At 36.0% G+C, this 27,732-nt stretch overlaps 1 long non-coding RNA gene across 1 annotated transcript; it reads right to left on the bottom strand.

Annotated features, from left to right (window-relative positions):
• Positions 1-1,625: 1,625 nt before the first annotated feature.
• LOC145673803 (uncharacterized) lies at positions 1,626-26,269 on the bottom strand. The gene is made up of 2 exons (XR_014128817.1): positions 26,031-26,269; positions 1,626-3,242 (listed from the first exon to the last, which is right to left on the bottom strand). It is a non-coding gene; the product is annotated as an uncharacterized LOC145673803 (long non-coding RNA).
• Between the last annotated feature and the right edge of the window lie 1,463 nt (positions 26,270-27,732).

The raw sequence follows: 27,732 nt of genomic DNA, 5'->3' as shown, positions 1-27,732 counted from the left end.
CATTTAGAATTTATGGGTTGGAGCTAAATATACATTTTACGTAGGAGGTTACGCAGTACAAATCTACCTATCTATCCATCTACCGTATTTTACGGACTATAAGGCTATAATTTTTAAGTATTATTTTGACGATTTAATCAATTTTTAAGTAATTTTGTTTTAGCGGGGCGGGAGAGAGACAGTGTTAACAAGCTTGTAAATCCCCGCAACTCATGGTCGTCGCATCGGTGCACTGATACTGCCAGTTGAATCCAATGTTGCCAGATAGAGATAGCTTTCCCACGGCATTGAATATATGGCCATTTTTAAGGCTGGCGGGAATTTTAAATCAAACACTGGATATTTTTATATTAATTTCGAGTACAGGACGCACCTGAATTTTGGAGGCAATTTTTCGAAGAAGAAAGGGGGTCTTATAGTCTGTAAGATACGGTACTTGTATCTATCTATCTATCTATCTATCTATCTATCTATCTATCTATCTATCTATCTATCTATCTATCTATCTATCTATCTATCTATCTATCTATCTATCTATCTATCTATTTAAATATCTATCTATCTATCTATCTATCTATCTATATATATATATATATATATATATATATATATATATATATATATATATTGAGGCCAATAAAATTCATGTTAAAACACTGTACCCAAGTTTCCTTTTCAAATATTAATTGTCCGACTCCTCTACACTAGAGAGCATAATCGTGGGACACTAACTAAAAAAAAAAAAAAAAAAAAAAAAAGTAAAAGTAAAATCTCATTAAAGATGTTACAGTTTCGGCTGTAACACTATGATTTATTAAAAGTGATTTGCTTAGGTCAGAATTTATTTTTCTTTAAGGAAACGCAGTTCCAAAGCTAAAATGAACGGCTTTCAAATGAAAAATAAAATCATATTTCAAATATATTGATAAGATACAAAGTTTAGAGAACACTAAAAAAAAAAAAAATCTGTAAATAATGAACTTTTTATCGTTAAACTAAGATAATGCCATAAATGTTCTTTCATAGCTTCAATTTGGATATTGAACTATTAGTTTCTAATATACTATCTGAAGCTCACAATGAAGTGTTCCGCGAACGGAGAAAGAGATGTAAGCAAAATTCTATACCAAAACAAAAATTAATTTGTGTCTGTTTCTTAGTTTATGATCCTTTTTTCTTGTCTGCCAGTTTGAATTTAGGCAACCCATACAACACACAAGACAAGATGTTTAACTTTCAGAACTTGATAAAATCGTTAGGCAACCAACATGACTGTTGTGATACGTTGGGTTGCATAAGTTACACTTGCTGGCTCCAATGAAATGCCAGTGTAAGATAGGACTCATAAGTAGTGAATGTTGCAAAGACACTTTTTTTAATTATAGAATACATCACAAGAAAACAAAGATGGTATTTGAATTTACAAAATCATAAAAAAGCCAAAAGAGAAAATTTTCGTTCTTTTTCCAGAAAAAGCTTGCTTTCGTCTCCAAAATAGCCGGCATTTTTTTATAACTCTACCCTTAATAGATATGTAAATGAGGTAATTGCCAATGTGGGAGATCAAGATAAATAATGATTGATGTAAGTGATAAAAATAAGTAATAAAACAGTTTTTTTTGGAGAATTCTATTGCAAGGAAGGTTCTTCCAGACCAACCTGTACACAACACAACTAATGAAGAAAGATAAACAAGTAAATAGATGCTGGACCTGTTACTACTTAAAAATAGAGCAATGTAGAGACATCGAATCTTACGTCCAAACATATGCATATACATACTAGGCTATTCACACATACACGCACACACAAATACACACATAAAACTTCATCATTGGCAAATTATGCTGCAGAACCTACTAGGCCCCACGGTTTTCAGCTAATCATTTATTTTTCATATAGGCATTTCCAGTTTTAACATCATCCATTAAGTATAACCTTCTGTGCTTCATTCCTCTTTTTGCTGTCACTATACCTTTAGCACTTCCTTATGATACAGTACCTTGTGAACCAATGTCCCAACCAGTTTTGATTTTATCTTTTGAATTACATCTAAAATTATTATTTTCTTCTCTATTATTTGTAACAGTTTGTGATGCATTTTCCGATTGTCCTAAGCAATTCTCTCAATTCTTCTCCACACCCGCATTTCGAAAGCCTTAAGATTTTCATTCCTTTTGTATAATGTTCATATTCCTGCTCATAGAGTACAATACTACACATGAAACATTTTGTAAGTCTTTTCTTTAACTTTTATTCAAGGAACCACAAAATACACTTTTTTTGCTTCAATGCTTATTTTACCATCCGTTTCAGTAATCAAGTTCGCAGAAATCATAGTTGTTATAGCAATTTTGGCATTATTCCTAGAGCATGTTAGAGTGACTTTAACGGCTGGAATACTGAGGTGTGGAAAGCAACATTAAACAACCAGTCTATTTTACCCAGTTCTGACAAGAAAAAACGTACACACTTACAAAACATCTGTAATCTAAAAAAAAAAACTACGTTTGAGATCTTTACTTCTGTTACATTTTTAAAAACAAAATTGAATCGTGGCTGCTTTTTAACGACCTTGTAGGACACCTGGGTGACGCGTGCTTGAGGTCATAATCACAGGTATCTTGGGTATTGCACGTGTTCCAACATCCCCTGAACGAAAGAGAGAAGAAGAAAGATGAACTCACTGTCACCGTTTATGAAAAGAGAGATTTGCTCAATAGATAGAAGAGAAAGGGATGAAGTGTCATTTTTTATTTGTTTTATTTCCTTTTTGGCTCAATAAAAAACTTATGGTGGCACTTCGCAGAACTTTTTTTTTCTTGTTTTCATTTGCTTTAATTTGATCGTTCTTTTCCGCTGTAGGGATTCTACGATGTCGTTCTTCAAATCTTCTCTGTTTAGTGCGTGTACGTGTGTGGTGCATGCGTGGGGTTGCTTCGTGTTTGTGTGCTTATGAGTAAAAAGACTTTGTCTCTTCATCATCAAATTTCTTGTCTTTCTATTCTTTTGAAAGATGGCGCCAGGGTCACTGTGAGGTCACAGACAGGTGTATTGTGTTGTCTTTTTTAGAGAATATATTTTTTAAACCATATACGTTCTCTTTTGTCCTCGTGGCTTGAGCAACTAGTGGAACAAACGGTGTCACTCACAGGTCTGTAAATCAGTGATATTCCGATAGACAATACAGAGGCCATGTTATGATTTCAACATTAAAGTTATATGTCCAAGGCAAGTTTGACCTACAAAAGAGAAAAGAAGGTAAATGTTATATGAACAGTATCTTAATCATTCACTCATCCAAAGAGGATGGCCTTAGATTAGATACCACGTAAACAGTAGTTATTGGTTTATCCAAAATTAAAAAAAAAAAAAAAAAGTTATTAAACAGTTTATTATTTACCGCTTATAAAATACTATGAAATACTATGAATACTATAAAATATCGTTTATAGAATACTAGGAGCGTGTGTGTCACCCTTAGGGGAAAAAAACAATAAATGCAACTTGCTACTTAACAATACATTTTCTTACATACACTGTACATAATTACATAAGCGACCTGCTCCAGCAGAATAAGGAATAAATCAATCATTATTGGCAATGAACGACGTACAAACTCAATTCAATAAATAACCGGAAAAGTTGTATAAAAAATACAAAACTTCAACGAATTTTGTGCTTCTTTGTTATTTTTTGATGGTGTCCTAGAACTATTATCAGATGAGTCTGGCACGCTTGCCTCGCGAACGGGATACTGGGAATCAGTGAAACAAGGTGGCGGGATTCTTGCAGGTTTGTACCAACATGGAGCAGGAGAATGGCATTAGTAGAGCCCGGATTTCCATGCACAAACAAACTCCAAGATATGCATGCAAATATGCACGAAAAATATATTAAAAAAATATGCACTAAAATATGCATTAAAAATTTTAACATATGCACTGAAATGTACACTAAGAAAATAAATTTCAATTTCTTATAAAAATATCTAATCTTATTGACCTCTGTTGTTTGAACTATTAACGTCTTCCTTAGATTTTCTTCTGTAAATCCTCTGCGTTTATCAGTGAGAAACGTTTTGTAGATCGAAAAGTTCTTTCTACATCAGCAGGTCACTGATGAATGTGAAAAAAAAAAAAAAAAACCGAAAAACACCAAATGTCTTCCGTGTCAGGTCCTCTTTCAATTCCATGTTTTCACCATTAAGTATGTTTGCAATGTCACATTGTTTTGTACCCGGGATTTTTGCATAATACTTGGCAAAGTTTATCTGGCCCTATTTTCGCAACACCGTGAGTTTCACTGGACAAAGTCTGCGCTAATTCACCCAACAAGGAGAGTGAATGCAGCAAAGCATTGTTATGGCATTCCAAATGTCTGATAATTTCAGATATTCTCAAGAAGTGGTTGTGTATATACTTAATTTTGTTCTCAATGCTACTTGTAGAGAGACATTTTTGTAACGTATAAATAGTGGCTGCATCATCGGGTTTAGTGAGTTTACAATTGTCTTCACTTGATGATTTAAATTTTCTGCATAATACAACACAGCCTCGACTCACGAGCCCCATTGAGTTTAAACTGGTTGCGGAGGTAGCGGAACATTTTTCGCAACTTCGCGAAAGATATGTACGCGCGATGGAGCTTTCACAAATACTTTCTTTATATTTGATACTAGCGCTCCTACTTCCAGATATTGGCATCTGATTGTTTCTGCTACACGATGAAGACCGTGTGCAAGACAAATTAGGTGAACTACAACACTTTATTATATTATTCTCTCTATTATTCTATACGTTTTATTCTACATCTGCGTTTACAAAGTAATTCAGTTCACTTTAACTAGAACCTACTTTTTTGTGATATACTATGAAATATTCTAGTATGCAGCAATAAAATTCGGAAATATGCAGTATCCTGCAAAGTTTACAAAATATGCATGCACATCGAAATTCACTCAAAATATGCACTTATATGCGCTATCATATACGTCTCAAACGAATCTTTACAAGTCCGTCGGAACGAAAAAAATATTTTTCATAAGTTTCTGCATGCTACTATAAACATGCATTTTGCATATAAATCCGGGCTGTAGTCATTAGATTTCTGTTAGCTGAAGGTTGAAACCAATCGAAATTCACCGTCGGATGATAGTTCACCTCATTGAAGTCTATCTATCGGTATATGTCTCATCTATGAACATTATTTTCCATTGTAATCGCATTAAACATTACGTTTTCCTCTCAACATAAGCACATTCATTACAGATTATTCATTTAAAAATAGTGAGCGTGTGGATACTCCAACCCACACTATAGTTTTCTCGCACTCTATGTAGGAAGTTTTAATGACGTGAATTTAAATAAATATTTCCGTTGCCTAAAGAAGATTCACGTTTGTTCGGTTTAATTCCTCTATTAATTAAAATGCAGGACTTTCCTTTGAAGGAGAACGGATGATTAAAGAAAAAAGAAAAAAAAAAAGAAAACAAGACTACATATTCCATAATGGCTCTAGGCTATTCCCCGTCTTGCCATTACCGTGTTGGTAAAGGATACCGTACAAAAAGCAATGCATTTCCTCGTCTGTCCGATTTGGGTGATTTTTAGGTGTTGTAGCTGAGGATCCCTCGGTCAATTGTTTATATGGAGCCAACTCCATATGACCAACCCTGTGAAATCCAGAGGTCACCGAAAGTCACATCGTTACGTGGACTATCCTTATTTGCCAAAACCAAGTATAACACATAACTATTTTTTGTATGCCAAGTTTGAACCAGTTCTACCAACACCCCTTGCTTGACCTTCGGTGACCTCTGGAGGGCACAGGTTTGGTCATAAGGAGTTGGCCCCGTATATACAATAATCCGGGTGATCCTCAGCTACAACATATCAAAATACCGGACAGACGAGGAAATGCAATACTGTTTGTACAGTGTGACCTTTGGTGACCTAAAGAGGTCACAAAATTGATCATAGGGAGTTGGTCCTCTATAAACAATTGACCAGGGGGTCCTCAGCTACAACATATCCAAAAATCACCCAAATCGGACAGACGAGGAAATGCAATACTTTTTTGTAGGGTGTCCTTTCGTGGCTTTTTCCCCGCAAGGAGAATGTCTTTTTGGATTTTCTCCTAAAAAGCTGGTCTCGCTCAAGGGCACAAAATTAATCATAGATGAGTGAAATATATATAGAGAAGGTAACTATAGCCTTCTTGTGGTAGAATTACGAGTGGTTTCCTCTTTCTGTATTAACAACATCGTACTTAGCACTTACTAGAATTCATGGTAAAGGACACAGCTGAAAAAACATCAAGAAATGTTTGTCTTCGATTTGCCGAAACAGGAAAATAGGAAAATGGGAAAACAAGAAAATGCTGATTTCTCATTGATCGAACTGCTACTCAGGGTATTTAAGGGACACTCTTTGAAGGATTTTCTTAACAGCTTTACAATAATTAATTCGCCTCCTTATTCGCCAAGTTGAAATACAATATTATCTTCTTTCTCTAATAGTAACGTACCGGTATTGACTGGAATTAGCCGAAATTGATCAACTTGCCAGTAAGCTAATAAAAAGAAGAGGAATACATTAATAGAAGCAAACTAAAGCCACAATAAAGAAAAGAAAAAATAGCGTTATTAGCCTTAGTTAGGGATGTGTACGAAATCAGAGTTAAAGTTGTCCCGTTTCGAAAATATGTCATACAAGTGAAGTCTATGGAAAGACAGCTTCTTGTGCTGAGAGATTTATGCAGGGCAGTGAACATACGTAAGCAGTGAACAGAAGATCGAATGCATTAGTTCGACGGTAGAATACGGTTATTGGATTTGGCCATATATGAGTCGACGATTTCCACACTGGAAGGCGGTATGGATGCCTTTGTGTCAATTTCTATTTACTTAAACTGCAAAAGTTCCAGGCTACAATAAGTGAGTGAACGTTATCGCTGGCATGTTGAGTGGCAGATGGTTACATTTTTTTTTTTTTTTTAAAGAAGTTTCGCTAAATTGATAGCCGCATACACATTAAACATTATCATAATGACTGCAATTGCCTGACATGTATTGCGGAGTGCAATGAACGCCATTGGGTACAATACGCAGTTTCGGCTGCTAAGTATTGCAAGCAACTTCTTTACCAATGATCGCAATACCAGGAAACTTCTAGAGGCCGAAGTCATACGCGTCTTTCAGAAAACTTCGGACGCGATATTTCAGAAGGACATTACCCACACATATATATCCCCTAATTTCTAAGCCTTCACTGAGGAACAAGGGGAACCGCAGCTCCACAGGACTGCATAGATGACTGACATGCCCGCGCCTCATAGGTGATGTTGTAGTGTCAGTATTTTGCGGATTCGGATAAAAGCAACAGGGCAGGCGATTACTGAGGAAGACATTCAATCAATATTTGATTCGACGCACGACGTGTAGAAGATCAGATTATAGCACGTGGATGTTTCAGACCATACTGATTTATCAAGGGTAGAGGTGTTATATAGTTTTGAAATTGTAATATTTTTTGTGTAGTCATGTAACACACAATCTATGGTATATATTTCTATTCACAAACAGCAATTTATATTGAAATTATTATAATAAATTTTCGCACGGAATTCGGCACGTTTCTGCTTATATTAGAAAATCTTCATTCTTAAACACTTCACCAATTAGGAAAATTTAGTGTTATTGAATCACTTTACGAAATTAAACCTATTAATCTACAATTTTTCTTTATTTTTTCTCTTTTTTCAGCTTTAACGAAAAAAAAATGTCCAAAGATAAGACATACCAATCGACAGATCTCATTGAGATGAACAAAATGACATCGGTCAATGTAAATGCTAGTAGTAATGGGGTTACTTTGCCGAACTTTTTGGCCCCTGGGTCCCTGCCTCAGGACCCATGGTCCCTGGCCGGGGTCAATGACCTAGGGGTACCTAGGACCACCCCCTAAAATTTGGCAGGGGTACATAGGACCACCCCCCAGGACCCATGGTCCCTGGCCCGTGTCAATGACCTAGGGGTACTTAGGACCACCCCTCTAGATTTTGGCAGGGGTACATAGGACCACCCCTTAAATTTTGGAAATTGCCAAATCTAAAAATTGGGTGTGGTAGCCTAGGACCACAGTATGTACCTCTATCAGTATTGGGTGTCTATGTCGTTCCCTTTTATGGGTAAAAAATTGCCAAAAATTCAAATTTCGGGGTTTTTTGACCTAATTTATCCCCTTTGATGAGGTATTATTATCCTATATGGTTATATGTGCATATACAGGGATTCATTACCTTTCATAAGACATGGGTATATTAATGCACCCCTTTAAATTTTTGGGAGGTGTACCTTGGCCCACCCCTTCAATTTTGAAAATTGCCCAATTTCAACATTGGGTATTATAGTATAGAACCCTAGTATGTATTACTATAAATTTGGGTGGTCCACTTCGTTCCCTTTTAGGGGTACAAAATTGCCAAAATTTTAGTACAACCACATGTTTTTTTTTTTTTGGGGTTCATTTTTATTCCCTTGGATGAGGTCCTATTACCTTATATGGGTGTATACAGGTGTTTATTTCCTATTGTAAGACATAGGTACATTTGTGCACCCCTTTAAATTTGGCAGGAGTGCCTTGGCCCACCCCTTCAATTTTGGAAATTGCCCAATTTAAACATTTTGGTACAATAGTATGTATTACTATAAATTTGGGTGGTCCACTTCGTTTCCTTTTAGGGGTACAAAATTGCCAAATTTTTAGTACAACCACATGTTTGTTTTTTTGGCTCATTTTATTCCCTTGGATGAGGTCCTATTACCTTATATGGGTGTATACAGGTGTTTATTTCCTATTGTAAGACATAGGTACATTTGTGCACCCCGGCAGGAGTGCCTTGGCCCACCCTTAAATTTTGGAAATTGCCCAATTTAAACATTTGGTATAATAGTATAGAACCCTAATATAGATCACTATAAATTTCGGTGGTCTATCTCGTTCCCTTTTAGGGGTACAAAATTGCCAAAATATAAACGTAAGCATTACGTTGTACCACGTGTTTGGTTTTGACCTAATTTATTTCCTTGGATGAGATCCTATTACCTTATATGGTTATATGGTCATGTATAGGAGTCCATTCCCTATTATGAAACATAAGTACATATGTGCACCCCGGGAATGGTACCTTGGCCCGCCCCTTAAGTTTTAGAAATTGCCAAATTTAAACATTTGGTATCATAGTACTGGACCCTAATATATATTACTACAAAATTTGGGTGGTCCACCTCGTTCCCTTTTAGGGGGCATTTTGTTCCGCTTTAGGAGTGAACATGGATACCTTGGAATCGTCCCGAGTTCAATTCTTGGAAATGTTGAATTTAATGTCCCCGCCGATGATGAGAAATGATGAAATGAGAAAACATCATAAACTTCCTTGACTGAGGATTGAAGCAGTGACCTCATACAGTAGAGACAAGCGCTAAGCGACCGTACACGTGTGTTGATTACTATGCAATGGTCCCGAGTTTGATTCTTGGTGCTAGTTTCAGGAAATGTTAACGCCCCCTTGAAACGATGATGAGAAATGAGAAAACATCATAAACTTACTTGCTTGCGGATTGAAGCAGAGATCTCACACATCAGAAATAAGAGCTGAGTCACCATGGCCCATTGAGAAGTTCAGTTTGTTGATTACTATGTCATGGTCCCGAGTTCGATTCTTGGAAATGTTGAGTTTAACGTCCCCTTGAAACGATGATGAAAAATGATAGGAGGAAACATGAACTTACTTCGTTGTGGATTGAAGCGCTGAGCCGCCGTACTCCATTTAGTGCGAACAGTTTCGCGTATGAAAAGAAGACGAGCAGATTATGTTACATTACACATTTCAGTGCGAGCAGTTTATACTAGGTTTATGTTTCATATAGAAAGATAGAAGATCTGTTGTCATCTTTTTTACTTCGTGTGCAACTTTGACCTTGAAGAAAACATTGCTGACTCAGTGCAAAGCATTGACGTATACACATAATCTTATTGTTTAGTTGGCTGTATTTAGAGATGAATCAGACATGTAAGGTTGTTGGTTCGAATCTAGTTGTGTTCGCTGTAACTTAGTGCCTGAGCGATACTTACCGAAATTTTTCCAGTGTTGCCAACACTATCAGAATGAATCGATTCATTTAGTCGGAGCAGTTTCGTGACGAAAACTGATTTTTGTTTTGCACACAAAATTTTTTTCTGAAACAGAATTTTGTTTGTACATAAAAATTTTTCTGAAACAGTTTTTGTTTTGTACACACAAAAAAATTTCTGAAACAGAATTTTGTTTTCGTACACAAAAAATTTTTCTGAAAACATTTTTTTTCGTACACAAAAATTTTCTGAATCAGTTTTTTTTCGTACACAAAAAATTTTCTGAAACAAAAATTTAGTTTGATTTTTTTTTCCGCAAAACATTGATTTATTTTACCGGTAAACTGATTCAGAAAAAAGAAATTGAAATCGCAGTACAGGAAAAAGAATTTGATTTTAGGATGTGAAATAAAAACACAGAATCATGTTTTTGTACATTTATTTTAGCATGTGAAAATGAATACAGAATTTTTTTCTTCAAAGGAAGACGTGTCCGTGACGGGTACAAATTCTGTAAAGAGAAAATAAAACATGAATATACATGGTAATATTTATTTTGTTTCCTGTGAAAGAAGAAAAACAGATTATTAACATCGAACTAACTGATCAAGAGAGAGTGAGGTGAGAAAAGAAACGCAAATGTGACGTACCTGAATTCCTTTTTTTTTTCTCCACTGGTTTCTGCAAGGTGATGTCATCTGAGTTTTGTTTCCGCTCGTGCATCGTTGAAGCATGTCCCGTGTTGCGTTGATTCTTTGCCCCGTCTTTGGGAGGTGATGTTGGTGGGATTAGGGAAAAATATGGCTGTTATTCTGTTCTGGCTTTTTTATACCCATAGGGCAATGTCTCGTATGTGTCTGGTATTAATCGGCGTTTTTTATAGTTGAAACTGTACTTCTTTTCTTCAGGTTTTGTGACAAGATGATGATCGTGGGTTCTGTAAATTTTGTGCGGCGTGCTAATGGTGATTTTTTCACTCGATTGATTTATGATCATTTGCTCCAGACTATTAAAATTTAACTTTTGACTTGCAGTATAATTGAGTGTAAACCCACGAATTTTGCATACATAACTGGTTGATTTCGTGTCGGGGTTGTAGATTTCCAAGGCGTACTGTTTTGGGCCACCAGACACGAATTTTTTAATGTATGCTTTTGGTCCAATTGATTCCAGTTCATTTGACATTGAACCAAGAAATACTTCTGGTTCTATTGTGGGCTGTGATGGTCGCTGCGTGAATATCACGGAATCTGTATCGAAATATAGTACTCTTTCTTGCAGCAGTTCTAAATATTTGTAGAGTTCCAGACGAGCTTGACACGTTGTAAATGCTCCAAGGACAACATTAGCATTGTGATTTTGTACTGGAACATCATCTTCATACTGCCAATAAAGGTATAACAACGAATCGTTAACAGGTAAAATTTGGTTGACTTTTATGTCTGGAGCAGTTAATTTCTGATACAGTTCTTTGGGGTCGTTAATGATGGTCGTTTGGCTGAAATTGTCTCTTATAGCGAGTCGTCCCCAGAAGGCATTCAAACAGAGTTTTGCAAGACTACGACGTGCTGAATTTGTCATTATATTTGTGGCATCCAAAGTTATGCCTTCACGTTGTTGTACCACTTGAATATACTGCTGCTTTTCTTCTTCGGTGACGCAATTGGCAGGCCAACCAGAAGCTTCCAGCTTAGATTTCAAAAATGTGTTAATGTATTCGCTGAATAATCCGCCAGTTTTGGTTTCTGGATCATATACGGTGATGTCGTAATCCCAAATTTCGTAAATTTCAATGACTTGATACCCAAGTTCAATGGCTTTTTGAATTTCATAGGACACCCATGTTCCTGTTAGACTTCGTTCAGTGTCCGAATGTGTACATTCAGAATCTTGATTTAATGCTGTGGCACAGGCAGCACAAAGTGGAAACAACAACTTCTTATTTGAGCGAAATGGCAGCACTGGATGAAACACATTTCTGCTAGGCAAAATCTTCAACTTGACCAATCCGTTGACATCTTGAATGTCGGGCATTTCTGGATCTCCCTGTAGATATATTCGTGGATGCCCTATTGGATACCGTCCACATTTATTCACATAAGGATACAGGGAAACGATATCCAAGAATTTTATTTCTTCGCCTTCATTTTCATTTGCGACGTGATACAATTTAATGGCATTAACACGGCCACCATAGAAGCTGTCTCTTGGATTTAATGGTGTCTTATTAGTATAAGGATGTGTGCTTAAAGAAGAGGCCAATGCTGGATTGGATTTTAACACTTGACGAAATTCTCATTCCCACATTTCATGTATTTTATATCCCATGGATCGTAATAATTTCATTTTACGCTGTGTTCTCTCGTAGCGATAGTTCATCGTTTCTTCGGAGTTCTCATAAATGGGTTGATCACGGCCTGTAGGGACACATAGAGGACATCCATGGAATCTGCACCCTTCAAATTCATACACGTGTTCCTCTTTAGTGTCGGGATCTTTGTAGTAGCCGTCCAGATGAAAACCAGCAACATAAACTTCTTTGCCTTTGGCCGCATGTAGAATTGAATGACCCTCTTTTTCTTCCATGTAGGCAAGCCACTGCAAAGCAATCCGTGACTGATTGTTTCTGTGACGATATCCTCGTGCAGGAAGAATGCTAATAGTATTGGGTTTTAAGAAATTTCGTCGAAATACTAAATTGCACGCACTCGCCAAAGTGATAGCCTCCAGGAAAGGATTGACGTGAGTTTCTTGTTCAAAAGTGGTCATGAAAGATATACAAGCCATTCGAAGTACGTTGACGTCCTGGACACAATAGTTTACCAATTCTTCTTGGAAAATAAACGTATCGTTCTGGTGTTCGTTGTACCATGTCATGAATTTCTCTCGTTCATCCACTTTCATTTCATCTGCACCATAATAATGGATGTCCGGTAATTTTCCCACATACGTTTGATTTGCAGCAGTATTAAAAAAGTGTGGAAAATATCCTTTGGTCGCGGGTAAATGAAATGCCTTGGATAATTTACTTAAAACCATTGGCATGAAATTTAAAGAGTCAATAAACGATAAGTGATTCACTTTCATGCTTAAAATTTTTGCTCCGTTCAAGATCAAAGTAGGTTTCAATTCATGTTCTTCCACTAAAGATTTAAGAATAAAATGACCATCATATCCCTTACAGTTATGTGCCAAAGATACAATAAGTTTGATGTTGGGTCGTGGTTGACGTAAATACGCAAGAAAGGCATTGATCGGATCATCTTGAAAAATATGTTCTCGCTGTCCACAAACTTCACACGGATGATGTATATCTTCATCTTGAACACAGTTGTAACATACTTGTTGGGCCACCAGTAAATTGGGCTTATGAATGAATGTGTCTTCATCGAAGAAAGTATCCTGTGTGGCTTCGATATCATAGAAGACAATCATAGCTTTCTTGGCATGTAACACTGATGGAACTCCAGGTTTTAATTGAGTCGTATCAGGCTTCATGTAGCATTGGTGGGTAGACGTAACGTGTTTATGGCACACATTACAAAAATAATCAGTACAATCATGTTTTCTTTCCCCTGTATGGACAAACGAATAAATGCGTAGACATTTGGCACACTGTTTCACCATCTTGCATATTGGTTGGCCCTTATGATATGGTACAGTCAGATGATTTGTATAACATGTTTCACCATAAAATTCACGATTGCACTCTGGGCACTGCTTCTCCGTATTGGTCTTACTACATGGCGGTTTCTGCAAACATTTTTCACACATGGCCGAACAGTTCTTGACGTGTCTATTTCTGCTATTATATTTTTTGTGGCATGCAGCACAATAATACACAGTAGAGAAAAACGGCCGTTAATGACGTGATGATGTCAAAATGTGAATTGATGCACATTAAATTGATTGGAAATTTGTCTTCGCCACCAGGCCCTTCATACAGAATATCTTCTCCGGAAAAGCTAGTGTATACGGTAAGTTTATAATTTGTCAAGTAGCGTTGCAATTGTCGTAATTCTTCCACGGATCCCCCATGGTCTAAATTCACTGATGATCTGGACAAAAGTTCATGTACGGCTGGGAGAACGACACACTTGCTCTGGTCCTGGTATTGTCTGTACAGTTTGTTGTTCGTATCCTTATATTTCTTTAGGCCAATAGCAATCACAATTGCATACACTAAACATTTCTTGTCGGTGTTTTTTACACGTAAAATGCCTTTCTTGCGTTTTAATAATTCGTCGTTTGATAAAAGACCTCGACGCACCAATCCAAATCCACGGGGCACATCCACATGATGAAAATGGACAATGAACGGTTCGTTCATGAGAAAACTATCGTTACTTTGAAGGATGCGATCAAAGGAAGCCCATAAAGTCTCCAGTGTCAAATTACTTGCATGCCGGAAAGATAAATAAAATGGCTTGTTCTTCTCATCGTGGGATAAAATCGATAATCCAACCATCGATGATTCGTCGACGTTTTCCAATAAATAATCCAACATCTGTTGAAAGGAGGTCTGAACCCACTCCACAATATCGGTGCCACTGGCCGGAGCATTAATTTGAATTTCCAGCATTCGTCCTTCGAGATTAAAACGCCGATAATGTCTATTGATTTCTCGCAAGACAGTAAAGCCAGAAGTAGCCATATTCAAATAGGGAAAAAAGGTAAGGTAAGCAAAAAAGGAATAGGCAAAGAAAACAAATATCTAAAACGAGAGAGAAAAAAAAGCACGAATTAAAATTGAATTCAGAGATCACTACATTATCAAAATGACTACACGATCAATCCTAAAAGAATTATCATATCTCAAATAGTTTTACTGTTAAAATTTTTATTGTCGTCATACTGGAAATCAAACCCGGACCAACATCAACATGTAAATGACCTAAGTTTCTGTAGTGATAAAAAAGAATGAATGAAATTGTTTTTCTAACTGTGCTGAAAGAATCATTGTAGTAAGCATTTTTTTTCCTCTGACACTGAACTTTAAAACATATGACGAACATGAAACGAAAACAAAATCTCATGCGCTTGCTTTTCTCGAGCTAAGGCAAGAAAGACTCGAATTCGTTTCTCGGCGGGAGATCAGATCCCACATTAAACTGCAAGTCCACGTCTCACGTTGTAGGGAACAAATTCGTGCGTAGTTTCTTTGTTTACTTTCAGAAACTGAGCTAAGTGGTTAGCGTTACGCAACTCTGGCCCGGGTTCAACACCCAGTATGCGCTCAAATTCAACATTAAGCTGTATTCCTAGCACCCCACTACTGAAGGGACGCTAAACCAAAATCAACAATTTTCTCGTGCTTACTTCTAATGTGTGGGATTCCTAATTCGATCCCCGGTCAAGTAAGTGAGGGTTATTCTTCCATTTGCTAAATAATTCATGCTAAAATAAAAAAAACAGTGATAACAATGTTATCCTCATGCAAAAACACTCCATTGATATTAAGAAACGCGGTTGATACTTACCTCAAATTCAAGGAACGGAGTAAAGTCACGCTGTCACTAGAGGTACACCTACGTTCATTCAAGATCTTCGTGGAAGTAGGATTTGAAAATGAAATTAAGAATTTTATTTAGGTCTGAAACGTGTTCAACTATAAAGTGACAACACTATCAGCCAATCAGAAACGAGGAAATGAATCAATGACATCACGGAGAACCAATGAAAACACAGCTTTCATCATGTATCATGAGCCGAAACGTGATGTAAGAAGCAATCTGATTGGTTGTGACATTATTCACGTTTTTTCTCCTTACACATCAATCGTTACGACATCTAGTATCGCAATTTTGATAATGACATCATACCGTTGACTCGTTAGTTTCTTACGACATTCAAATTACCACATCTAAAATGTGATTCATTTTTCTTAAACTTGATTGAAAAAATGTAACACTCATCGATATGTTACGAAACTGTCTTTGACATAAATGTAAAGTTGAGCTTTAAAAGTCCGTCAGCTGAGAAAAAATGCTGATGTAGTATAAGCAGATTCTGCAATTTCACAATAACAAGCTTCTATGCGTAACAACGAGCAGAAATGTGTAATGTAACATAATCTGTTCATGTTCTTTTCATACGCAAAACTGCTCGCACAGAAGTTAGCATGGTGGCTCAGCGTTTTTTTTTTCTGATGTGTGAGGTCTCTGCTTCAATCCGCAAGCAAGTAAGTTTATGATGTTTTCTCATTTCTCATCATCGTTTCAAGTGGGACGTTAAATTTTTCTAACACTAGCACCAAGAATCAAACTCGGGACCATTGCATAGTAATCAACACACGTGTACGATGGCTCAGCGATTGTCTCTACTGTATGAGGTCACTGCTTCAATCCTCAGTCAAGTAAGTTCATGTTTCGTCCTATCATTTCTCACCGTTTTCGCGGGGACGTTAAACTCAACATTTCCAAGAATCAAACTCGGGACGATTCCAAGGTATCCATGTTCACTCCTAAAGCGGAACAAAATGCCCCCTAAAAGGGAACGAAGTGGACCACCCAAATTTTGTAGTAATATATATTAGGGTCCAGTACTATGATACCAAATGTTTAAATTTGGCAATTTCTAAAACTTAAGGGGCGGGCCAAGGTACCATTCCCGGGGTGCACATATGTACTTATGTTTCATAATAGGGAATGGACTCCTATACATGGCCATATAACCATATAAGGTAATAGGATCTCATCCAAGGAAATGAATTAGGTCAAAAACCAAACACGTGGTACAACGTAATGCTTACGTTTATATTTTGGCAATTTTGTACCCCTAAAAGGGAACGAGATAGACCACCGAAATTTATAGTGATCTATATTAGGGTTCTATACTATTATACCAAATGTTTAAATTGGGCAATTTCCAAAATTTAAGGGTGGGCCAAGGCACTCCTGCCGGGGTGCACAAATGTACCTATGTCTTACAATAGGAAATAAACACCTGTATACACCCATATAACTATATAAGGTAATAGGACCTCATCCAAGGGAATAAAATAAGCCAAAAAACCAAACATGTGGTTGTACTAAATTTTTGGCAATTTTGTACCCCTAAAAGGGAACGAAGTGGTCCACCCAAATTTACAGTAATACATACTAGGGTTCTATACTATTGTACCAAAATGTTTAAATTGGACAATTTCCAAAATTGATGGGGTGGGCCAAGGTACACCTCCCAAAATTTTAAAGGGGTGCAGCAATATACCCATGTCTTATGAAAGGTAATGAACCCCTGTATATGCACATATAACCATATAGGGTAATAATACCTCATCAAAGGGGATAAATTAGGTCAAAAAACCCGAAATTTGAATTTTTGGCAATTTTTTTACTCATAAAAGGGAACGACATAGACACCCAATACTGATAGAGGTACATACTGTGGTCCTAGGCTACCACATCCAATTTTTAGATTTGGCAATTTCCAAAATTTAAGGGGTGGTCCTATGTACCCCTGCCAAAATCTAGAGGGGTGGTCCTAAGTACCCCTAGGTCATTGACACAGGCCAGGGACCATGGGTCCTGGGGGTGGTCCTATGTACCCCTGCCAAATTTTAGGGGGTGGTACTAGGTACCCCTAGGTCATTGACCCCGGGCCAGGGACCATGGGTCCTGAGGCAGGGACCCAGGGGCCAAAAAGTTCGGCAAAGTAACCCCATTACTACTATGCTCATGCGTAGTTTTCGAAAAAATGACATTTGTAAATTATGGGGTGCATACCAAAATTACGTGCCGTTTTCTTATAATTCCTGCAGTTTCCACTTTTCGAGTTACATGTTTCTGTCACTTTTCATACAATTTCTGTCTACATCTACACATCATTACATTATATTACAACAGTGGTGTATTTAGGGGGGCTTCCGGGCTTAAGCCCCCTCCGAAATCTTACTTACTATAGTAAAGTATATGAAATATCTTGCAGAATTTTCACATTTTCAGGCAAAGCCCCCCGAAAGTTAGTAAAGCCCCCCTGAAACAAAAATCTTAAATACGCCACTTCATTACAATATTTCATTATATCATTACAATATTTCTATCCTACTATTAAAAGCGTTTGAGATGTAATTTTGGGGAGTATATTTTAAACACTGGAAAATGACACTCCTGTGGGCATTCATGGGCTCAAAACATCTGCCTTGCAATGAATCATTCAGTTTTGAAAACAGGCGAAGTTTTTTGGGAATAGTTCTTGTAAGCAGAATGGGTGAGATGTTCTTATCCTGTATAAAACCTTATTCTTATCCCGGAGACCTTATTCTCTTCATCTAGCTATCGAGGAACTTAAAGTAAACCAATCTTGGAGAACTTCAAGTGACTATCAAAATTCTTTCCACGATGTAGGATAATGAGAAAACTCTGTAATATTACTGTTACTCTCAACAGTTAACTTTCTGTTCTTCATGACTAGGATCTTTATAGAATATTTTCTGCGATTTTTACACAAATTTGTTTGACAATCCTTAAGTTGACTCTGTCCCCCACCCTTCTCTTCATAAATTCATTCATGCACTTCCGCATCGTACAGTTAGAAAGACAGTGTCCTCACAAACATACTTCAACTGGCAATGAATATCAACAGCCTTTTCAAAACATGCAGACAAACCTTTTTTTTTAGTCACCTGTGAAATCCGACAATTAAAAATATCAATCAATATATAAAAAAAAAACGGTTTTTGTTCACAGATGAATTTGTTAAAAATGAACGTAATAAGAAGCTTGAAATTTTGAAGTTAAGCCTTAAAGTCTACAGTTACTCCTCTGTGTGTTGTTACCATAGTAACAAACAAACCTCCTACTACGACATACACCACACCAAGTAAGACGATGAAGTGCACGCTGCCTGTTTACTTCTTCATTTGCCTATATTTAGCCTCTTCTTACAAGGTTGCAAGGTGCATGTAAGTTACGCTATTTTTCCTACTTTTTTCAGTTTTTATTTAGTGTTTTCAATGATTTCATGTGATAATCAGTACCTAAACACACATGTTGTACTTAAACACAGGCAGTGTTGCCAGTACGTAGCGTAAAACTCACAAAACCCGTTTTCGCGGGTAGGCCAATAATGGCAGAATTCTGGAAAAGCTGATGGTGAAAATGAACCGTTCTTCTTCGACTACGTTAACTACCGACCCAACTCACAAATCCGCGCTGAAATTTAATTATTGCATGTCCATGCACATGTGTGACATGCGATTTACCATGTTTTGTAAATTTTTTACGCTTTCACTTACATTTGGCAACATTGCATGTACACACATGGATATCATTAGCTGCTTTATGCTTAAAAATATCTACACGGATCAAGCTAAAAATTGCTGTATCATTTATACGTATATCTCATTTCCTTCAAAAGATAGCCTATACCTGATTCCAACTTGCAGTTTAAATGGGACACCCTGTAGTAATGTCTCGAACATATATGAAGTATAATAGGAAGTGATAATAAGTGTACAAAAGCAATCAATCATTCATTGAATATCAAAAAGCGACAATCGATGTAAGAAACATCTTCATTTCTGGTGGTGAGACGAAATCAAAAAGCATTAGAATAACACGGAAAAGAACTGCTGGAAGTAAACTGTTCTGGAATAGAGTTGGAAAGTCCTTCCAACAGTGTGTGTGTGTGTGTCATCAACCACTGTACTATTATTTTGTTAATGTTATTAATGTTGATGATAAGCATTTGTTACAAAATTTCTATAATGAAGCCTGTAATGATCGGATCGAATTCATATGTATCAGCGAATACTCTGAAAATTTTATGGTTAAAATCTGGCTTGACCATTTGTCAGATATTTTATAGTAAAAATATTTATATTGTTCTAGTTTCTTTTTTCGGGTATTGGAAATATCACAAAAATTTAGTGTCAAATATTTAGGAATCGTCAGATTCTCCCCGTAATTTCTTAAACGGTTTATGAATTCTAATTGTAATATTCTAGTACATATAACTCTTATTAATTCCAAAATTGAAGAAGTTTGGGTTTATTACACAGTATGGTGCATGTTGATTGAATTGTATTTTATTCACAAAAAAATGTTAATCTAAATGTAAAACAATGTATATAACTTCTATATGTTTCTGTCGTGGCACACGTATTGACTTCTTGAGGTTGATTCAAATGATTAATTGTCGCGTGCGGGGACAGGTGTAACATCGTTTCGTCTAACAATAGTTGTTATCATATTCTGCAGATTACTTAGCAAAGTGAGCACACAGGCGTAAGTATTGTAAACGTATGTATGTGTCGCATGGGTCATAACGTAACGACCACTTCCTGCCAGAAACGGAACGCTGTACGAAATGACTACAGCGAAAAAAGCAGCTGCATTTTTTCAGAGATGCGGGTAGCAGTGGAAACCAACCTGCGCTGTCACAGAGGCGGCTTACTTCTTTGTCTTTTACATAAAATACATATTACCTACATTCTCCCCAACCCTTGGTTCTATAGGTAAGCTCCCCCCTTTTTTTATTAGCACCAGGAGATGTATCTCAATTTGGTATCCACAGGAACGAACCTCTTCTTTCCCTCTCTGGCTCCACACAGATACTGTGCGAGTGTCTGTGGTTCCTTGAAATTCTCACCTCTTTCAGAATTTCAAGAGCTGACGTTGCGGAAAAATTCATTAATTTGAAGCCTGGTGAAATACTCCGTTCATTTATCCTTTTATTTGCAGTTCTTTTACTTTTCTTTCTACGCACTGGAAATACGTGTATCGAATTTTTTTTAAAAAAACAATTGTGCTGTCTTTAATTAAAATTAAAGTTTTAAACTATTTGTAAAAAAGCAATTTCAAAATACGTATAAAAACGTTTGTCAACATTTTCGTATAAAAACTGACACATTCGGATAACAAATATAATAAGCTAATTCGTAGCTAAAATGTGCTAGTTCTCTTACTTTTGGTTTTTCCACGCTTGTTACCAGACGGGAATAGGCTTACTTGTGATTTAGGACTAAAAATTAGGGCTATATCCATGCGTAATATAAACTAGGCGCTATATCCATGCGTAATATAAACTAGGCGCTATATCCATGCGTAATATAAACTAGGCGCTATATCCATGCGTAATATAAACTAGGCGCTATATCCATGCGTAATATAAACTAGGCGCTATATCCATGCGTAATATAAACTAGGCGCTATATCCATGCGTAATATAAACTAGGCGCTATATCCATGCGTAATATAAATTAGGCGCTATATCCATGCGTAATATAAACTAGGCGCTAAATTGGTCATTAAACTTTAAAGGAAAAGTTTTATAAACTGATTGTCATAGAAAAACCAGAGCCCTAAAGAAAACACATTTAAAGATTACAAAGAAACGTAGGCATCGTTTTAAAAAATGTAATCCTAATTATTAAAGTGAATTCTCAAGATATTACGAATGAAACCAAAATACAAATAGTAGACCTCTATGTGCGTAACTATTAGCAAACAGAAATAGACTCAATGTGCTGCTGCTACTTAACGGTTCATACTTTCCTTATACAATGCATAAATTATTATTATTATTAATAATAATAATAATAATAATAATAATAATAATAATAATAATAATAATAATAATAATAATAATAATAATAATAATAATAAACGTTTCCAGCAGAATAAAAACTATAAACTGCATCAAATTGTCAAAGAACGACATACATTTAACACCATTAAAATTTGATTCTCACAATTCTCTCGAAAATGCATGATAATTCATCTTCAAGATGTTATTTTGTTCATCTAAATGTGATCGATATCTTATCTAATTCATTGACTATGTTGTATACTGTCGTATTGCTAGTATCACAATGTAAAAATTGATTAATTTATTCTTCAGGATCAATTTAAGCTTAACTTACAGCATACATTCTTAGGTTTACAAAAACAAAATTATTTCTTTTTATCAATTATATCGAAAACTAAGCATGATAATTTATACTCACCCACATAATTTCGTTCAGCTCAAGGACATATATCGATTGTTATGTTTCTTTTTTTCTTTTTCTTTTTTTCTTTTTTTTCTTTTTCTTTTTCTTTTTCTTTCTTTTTTTTTTTTTTTTTTTGTTAAACGTTAATAGTATTGTAGAATATCCAGTACGTACTGTACGATAATATCCTCAATATGAGATTTGCTTTTGCTTCTAAACGTACAAAATAGTCAGGAGACTTAAGTTCCATTTTGTCACTTTCCAGAAAATAGAAAAGGCCCACTTCACCATTAACTTATCTGGTAAATTAGGATCTAAACATAAAATAATATTTCTACAGTTAAACTCAATCAGTAATTAAAATAATTAGAGAAAAATACAGTGTAAAAAGTCTAATTTCTTACTTTGATACGAAACGGTAGTGATTTTTGTGATCGGAACCAGAATATATACAATTTCAATGTTCCATCTATAATTGCTCTTTCCTTTCGAGATGCTTTCTCCCTCAGATGTTACCTCCCGGGTGACATGTTATTCTTTCCTGTTAATGACATTTAAAGTTTATATCTTCCATGTTATATATTTATTTATGTTCGATTGAGTTATTCTCTAGATGGTTCTAATAATTTATTGAGTACATTCTTTATGTATTTATATTGCCATATATTTAATATATATGTATTTTGTTTTTAAACTATGTATTTTTGAACTAATCAAAATAGTGGCTAGTATGTAATTCTGACTACCTACATTATGAAATTCTGATTACTCTGTAAATATTTACCCATGTTACTAGTTTTGAAAAAGATACAAGAATATTGGTGGAAATTGAATTAAAATAAAAAGATGTTCCAAATATTAAAGTATGTAGTGTGCTTGTAACTGTTAGAATATGTTTGTCACTTCTAGAAGACAGGATCTGATATTTAACAGAGTATTATTTTATATGTAGAGTTCATAAATTTGGTTATAAATAATCTGTTTAAGCAAAATTATTAATTGTTATTGGCAGTGAATGACCCACTATTTTAGAGATGTAAAACTTCGTTTTTCTTTTTTCGATTTACGTCAAAACTTTGTGTGAGAATTTGTCTACAAGCATATGTCATATTGTTAAGCTCTATGTGACCTAAAAAGATGTGTTCAAAACAGACATATTTGCGTGGTATTTGCATGGTAAAAAAAAAAAAAAAAAAAAAAAAAATCGTTTTTTGCTCATTAGTTTAAAACTTATCAGTTTTAACGGTGTATCAATATAAATAGTTTTGAAATATTTTTCGGTAGAGTCAATAAATAGTTCGGGATAAGCCCGTGGGGATCTTTACTATATATATAAATTCATATTAGAAAATAAATAACTTTTTGTTTGTAGCTCTTTTCAAGACAGAATCTACGTAAGCCTTCACTTACAGTTCAAATTGAGTTTTTGTTTTTTGTTCTTATACAACACCGAGGTTATGAAGAAGTAACCTACTATTAACGATAGCTCCAAACTACTACCGGGTCTCAAATCTGATGCAGTTTGTGTTTGCGCAAGAAATCATGTAAGATGATCCCTCACAGTATATAGTTTCCCACCACACTATTTCGCTCCAAGTGAGTTAGATCATGGAACTACGACACGGGCCAAGACCATTGATAGGTGAGTTTGGAATTTGTAATCACGTAGAGACGTCCAAATTTGTAGATTCAAATCTCGTCCTCGATCGACTTGAATTTTAATAATTTTAACCTGTACAGCCAGATGAGTTCCATTGAGATTGATGTTGGAGAGTTCATGAAAAGCGAGCACTTCTGATTCAGAAGAGAAATGAAAATTAAATGAAATCTTTGAGTTTTACGTCCCACGGTTATGCCTGTTAGGCTAAAGGAGACGGTGATGATGAGAGATGAATGAACTGGTGGAATGAAGAAAGTGGGTGGAAACGGGAGAACCCCGAGAAAACCCACGCACACGGTGTTTGTCCACCACAAAGTTCACTTGACGGGAACAGGGTTTGAACCCGGGATCCCAAGCACCAGAGGTCCACTGAACCACCGCGGCCCCCAATTCAGAAGAGAAATCAAACACAGAACGACGCATACACAAAGCAAGTGTATTACTCTAAATTATTCGACAACCCTACTACAAATTTGTAACAAGACTAGACTGGCCAATAACGAGGTGTGTAAAGAAAGAAGCTTACAGGTGTGAGCTTACTGAAAACATTCAAGGTAATCCAATTTCATAGTTGGAGTTACAAATTGGAAAAAGAGTCAATCAATCCTGGGCACTTGCCTTATTCATTCTCTCTTCAACCTTGATATTTTCTTTCCTTATACTAACAGAAGACTATTTTTTCGTAGGGGTGAAGATTACTTTTCTGTGGAGGAGTGGGAGTCAAACGAATATTGAAATGAAATAAGGTTTATATCCAAGATAATAAATTTAGACGAAAAACGGAGTATCGAATCAAATATTTAATAATAAAATTAGTAAATAAGGCTAATATGCATCCTTCACGTGCCTTTGCCAGCTGGACCATATGTTTTACGAATTGTACATGGGGAAGGGGAGTCCACTCAGGTTTTGTAAAGTGGGTACCAAGGGATCAATTGGGTGCCTAGGGATCGTAGTGCTGACCACACTGCGTCCTGTGTGTGCCGATGTCTAGAAATGTAGAGCGTTACTTCCACTCAGCTCTTGGGCCTTTTATCGCCTGTCCCGAAAGATGGATTTCCTTTACCAGTATTAACACAGTTCAAGACGGTCGGGCTGTTTTCTGCTAGAAGCCTTAACAGTGGAAAATGTAAAGCATTTATGGAATAAAAGTAATAGATTATGCTGAAACAATCACTGTAATATTTGTTTGGTATAACCGAAATAAAACTCTGGAAAAACTTCAATCGAAATATCAGTTGCGGGGTTCAAAATAGGAACCTCCTCTCAATTAAAAACCGAACGTTCACTCTGTTCTGCTCTAATATAGAATTGGAGCTACTAAGGAGCTTCTCAATCAATAAGAAACACAAAAATACATTAAAATGTGGCACAATATTAGCGAAAATGTCACACAAGATTACAAAATACCCCAAAGTGTATTCTAAATTTCAATACCTAGCATCCCAGACCATGAACACCTTTCACTGAGGTGAACTTTCGTAGTAGGTTTCTAGGCCGGATTCCACCACCTCTAACGGATTCGCGGTGGCTCAGTGGTAGAGCGTTCACCTCTGGTGCATGGAGTCCCTGGTTCGATCCCAGCTTGCACCAAGTGAACTTTGTGGTGGACACCGTGTGCGTGGATTTCCTCGGGGTTCTCCCTTTTCTTCCCACTTTCTTCATTACACTATTTCATTCATTTCTCATTATCACCGTCTCCTTTAGCCTAGCTGGCATAACCGTTGGACGTAAAACTGAAAGATTTCATTACATTTTTCCATACCTCTAAGTTCAAAAAGTGCTACTCAATTGCTTCACGATCACCGAAAATCCTCTATTTCACAGAAATCGAACCTGTGACCATGAACATTGAATTACACTTATTAACCATTCAGTTACATCTATGGTAAACATTTTATTTGTATAAATCCTCCATGTTTCCATTCTCTAGTCATTTTATTGGTTTTGGAAGTCAAGTTCGGGCTCCCTAAGAGAATGACACTTAGAAATGAAAGAAAATTTTTAGTGTGATGTCTCACGATTAAGCCCTGCAGAGTGAAACAGATAGATAATGATTGCAAGACAATTATGACAAAACAAATATTGGAATAAACAGCGTAAAAGGAAACGGGAGAATTTCAAGAAAATTCAAATTTTCCTCCAGTAACTCATGCGGTTTGGAATTGAAGCTCAGAAATGAACGCTCTAATCACTACATGGAAAAGTCTCAGTGTCATAACAAAGTACAACCAAGACAATGAAAAGAAGTTAAATTAATTAGATGAAGTTAGAAGAACGTAAATAACTTCTGAATACTTACAGAACAAAATTCACAGATTGACTTCATATAGAAGTAACTTTATGTCAATTTTAATTAAATATATTTATGGATTATTTATGCTAACAAAGAAAAAAACTTAGCACACTCATATCTCAGAAAACGATGCACAGAACGTAATCCAAAGAGGAGCACACTATGTTATATGTTATACACTATCATGCCATACTGCACCGAACTGCTCTACAAGAAGTCTTGAGACATTTCTGCGGGTTTGAATGCAACAAGCATGGTCCAAAGTGTCATATGGTCCCTCATCTATAGTAACGAAGCTAAGGGTCCTGTGTGGGCATGGGGGCTCTCCCAAAGTAGAGGAGAGGAGGGATTCAATAGTTTTAAATGTGTGAATGTGTGACCTTCGATTAGATGCAGGTTAATAGATGCTGGTTCCTGACTCCATCTCCGATGAATCATTGACTTCTACTTATATTGATAAACTTAAAGGGTGAGTGGTGACAATATTCCTATTAAAATACATTCTTTTCATTTGTCTCCTACGAATTTTCTTCATTGATGCTTTAATCATTCTTATGAAATATGCAAAAGGCATGCTAACATGCATATCAAATATTACTACGTAAAATTTATTTTTATGTTGTTTCTTTTGTAGGGTATGTGGCGCAAGCGTGATTTCCAGTAGAAGCATGGTATTTTCAATTTCGACCGGGCATCGCGAAAGAATTACGAAGCTACTCAGTTAAGAGGAGGTGAACTCAGATCTAGAAAGTCAGAAATGAATGTTTGGTTAAGTTGGAGTTTAACATTCCTTTCAGCACCGAGGCTATGTGGACCAACAGCCTCACTCCGGATTCGAATCACATGAAGTTCTACTGAAAATCAATTCCGAGTTTCCCACGCCAAAGGTGTATACGATAGCCATATACCCCCGATCGAACTCAAGTCAGAAATGGTGACTGACTGCTAGTCATCCAATTGAATGTACGAAATCTGTAGCTGTTCATATACGTAAACTCTTTGTGGGCTGTAGCACAGTAAATGAAATCCAATTTAGTTTATACTCTTGTGTCTTCTGTTGTTTGAAGTATGCGCCGTTGTTGAAGGTAAACAAATTGAAAAGACTGGTGTTAAAGTATACAAAAATGTATATATTTACTCAGTTTAGAGACAATGTTCATGCCTTTTGATTTAAAAGAGTAAAATACATATGAAGAATAAAATAATGTGTAGTATGACAAAGGACTTAACGAAACTGATCTTACTTAGAAAAAGCATAACGAAGAAGGAGACTTCTACTAGGTAACCAATTCATTATTATTGTTATTGATTAATTGATTGATAGAAGTTCAACGTACTCTTAGCACTAAGCCCATATGAGACAGGGACTACTGTTTAGAGTGGAATCTAAACTATTATTCGTTTCTCTTTTTTCTTTTTAATCAGACAAGTTCTCCCAACGTGAATAATATAACCCGATGCTTCACACACGGTAAACATGTGTATTACGTTTAAAAGGCTACGACAACTATTATTATTATTATTATTATTATTATTATTATTATTATTATTATTATTATTATTATTATTATTATTATTATTATTATTATTATTATTATTATACTTTCAAACTATGCTATGCATACGTATCGGAAATGTTAGGGAACGGTAATATCCGTCCGTCTGCCTGTCTATTTACAGGTATCGGGGAAAAAAGGTCAATGTTTTC

The sequence above is a fragment of the Thermobia domestica genome, chromosome 2 (genome assembly GCF_964235325.1).
Source record: "Thermobia domestica chromosome 2, izTheDome1.hap1.1, whole genome shotgun sequence".
Taxonomy (NCBI): domain Eukaryota; kingdom Metazoa; phylum Arthropoda; class Insecta; order Zygentoma; family Lepismatidae; genus Thermobia; species Thermobia domestica.
The sequence above is the reverse complement of the archived record's forward strand: the minus strand, read 5'-3'. Positions and strand labels throughout refer to the sequence as shown.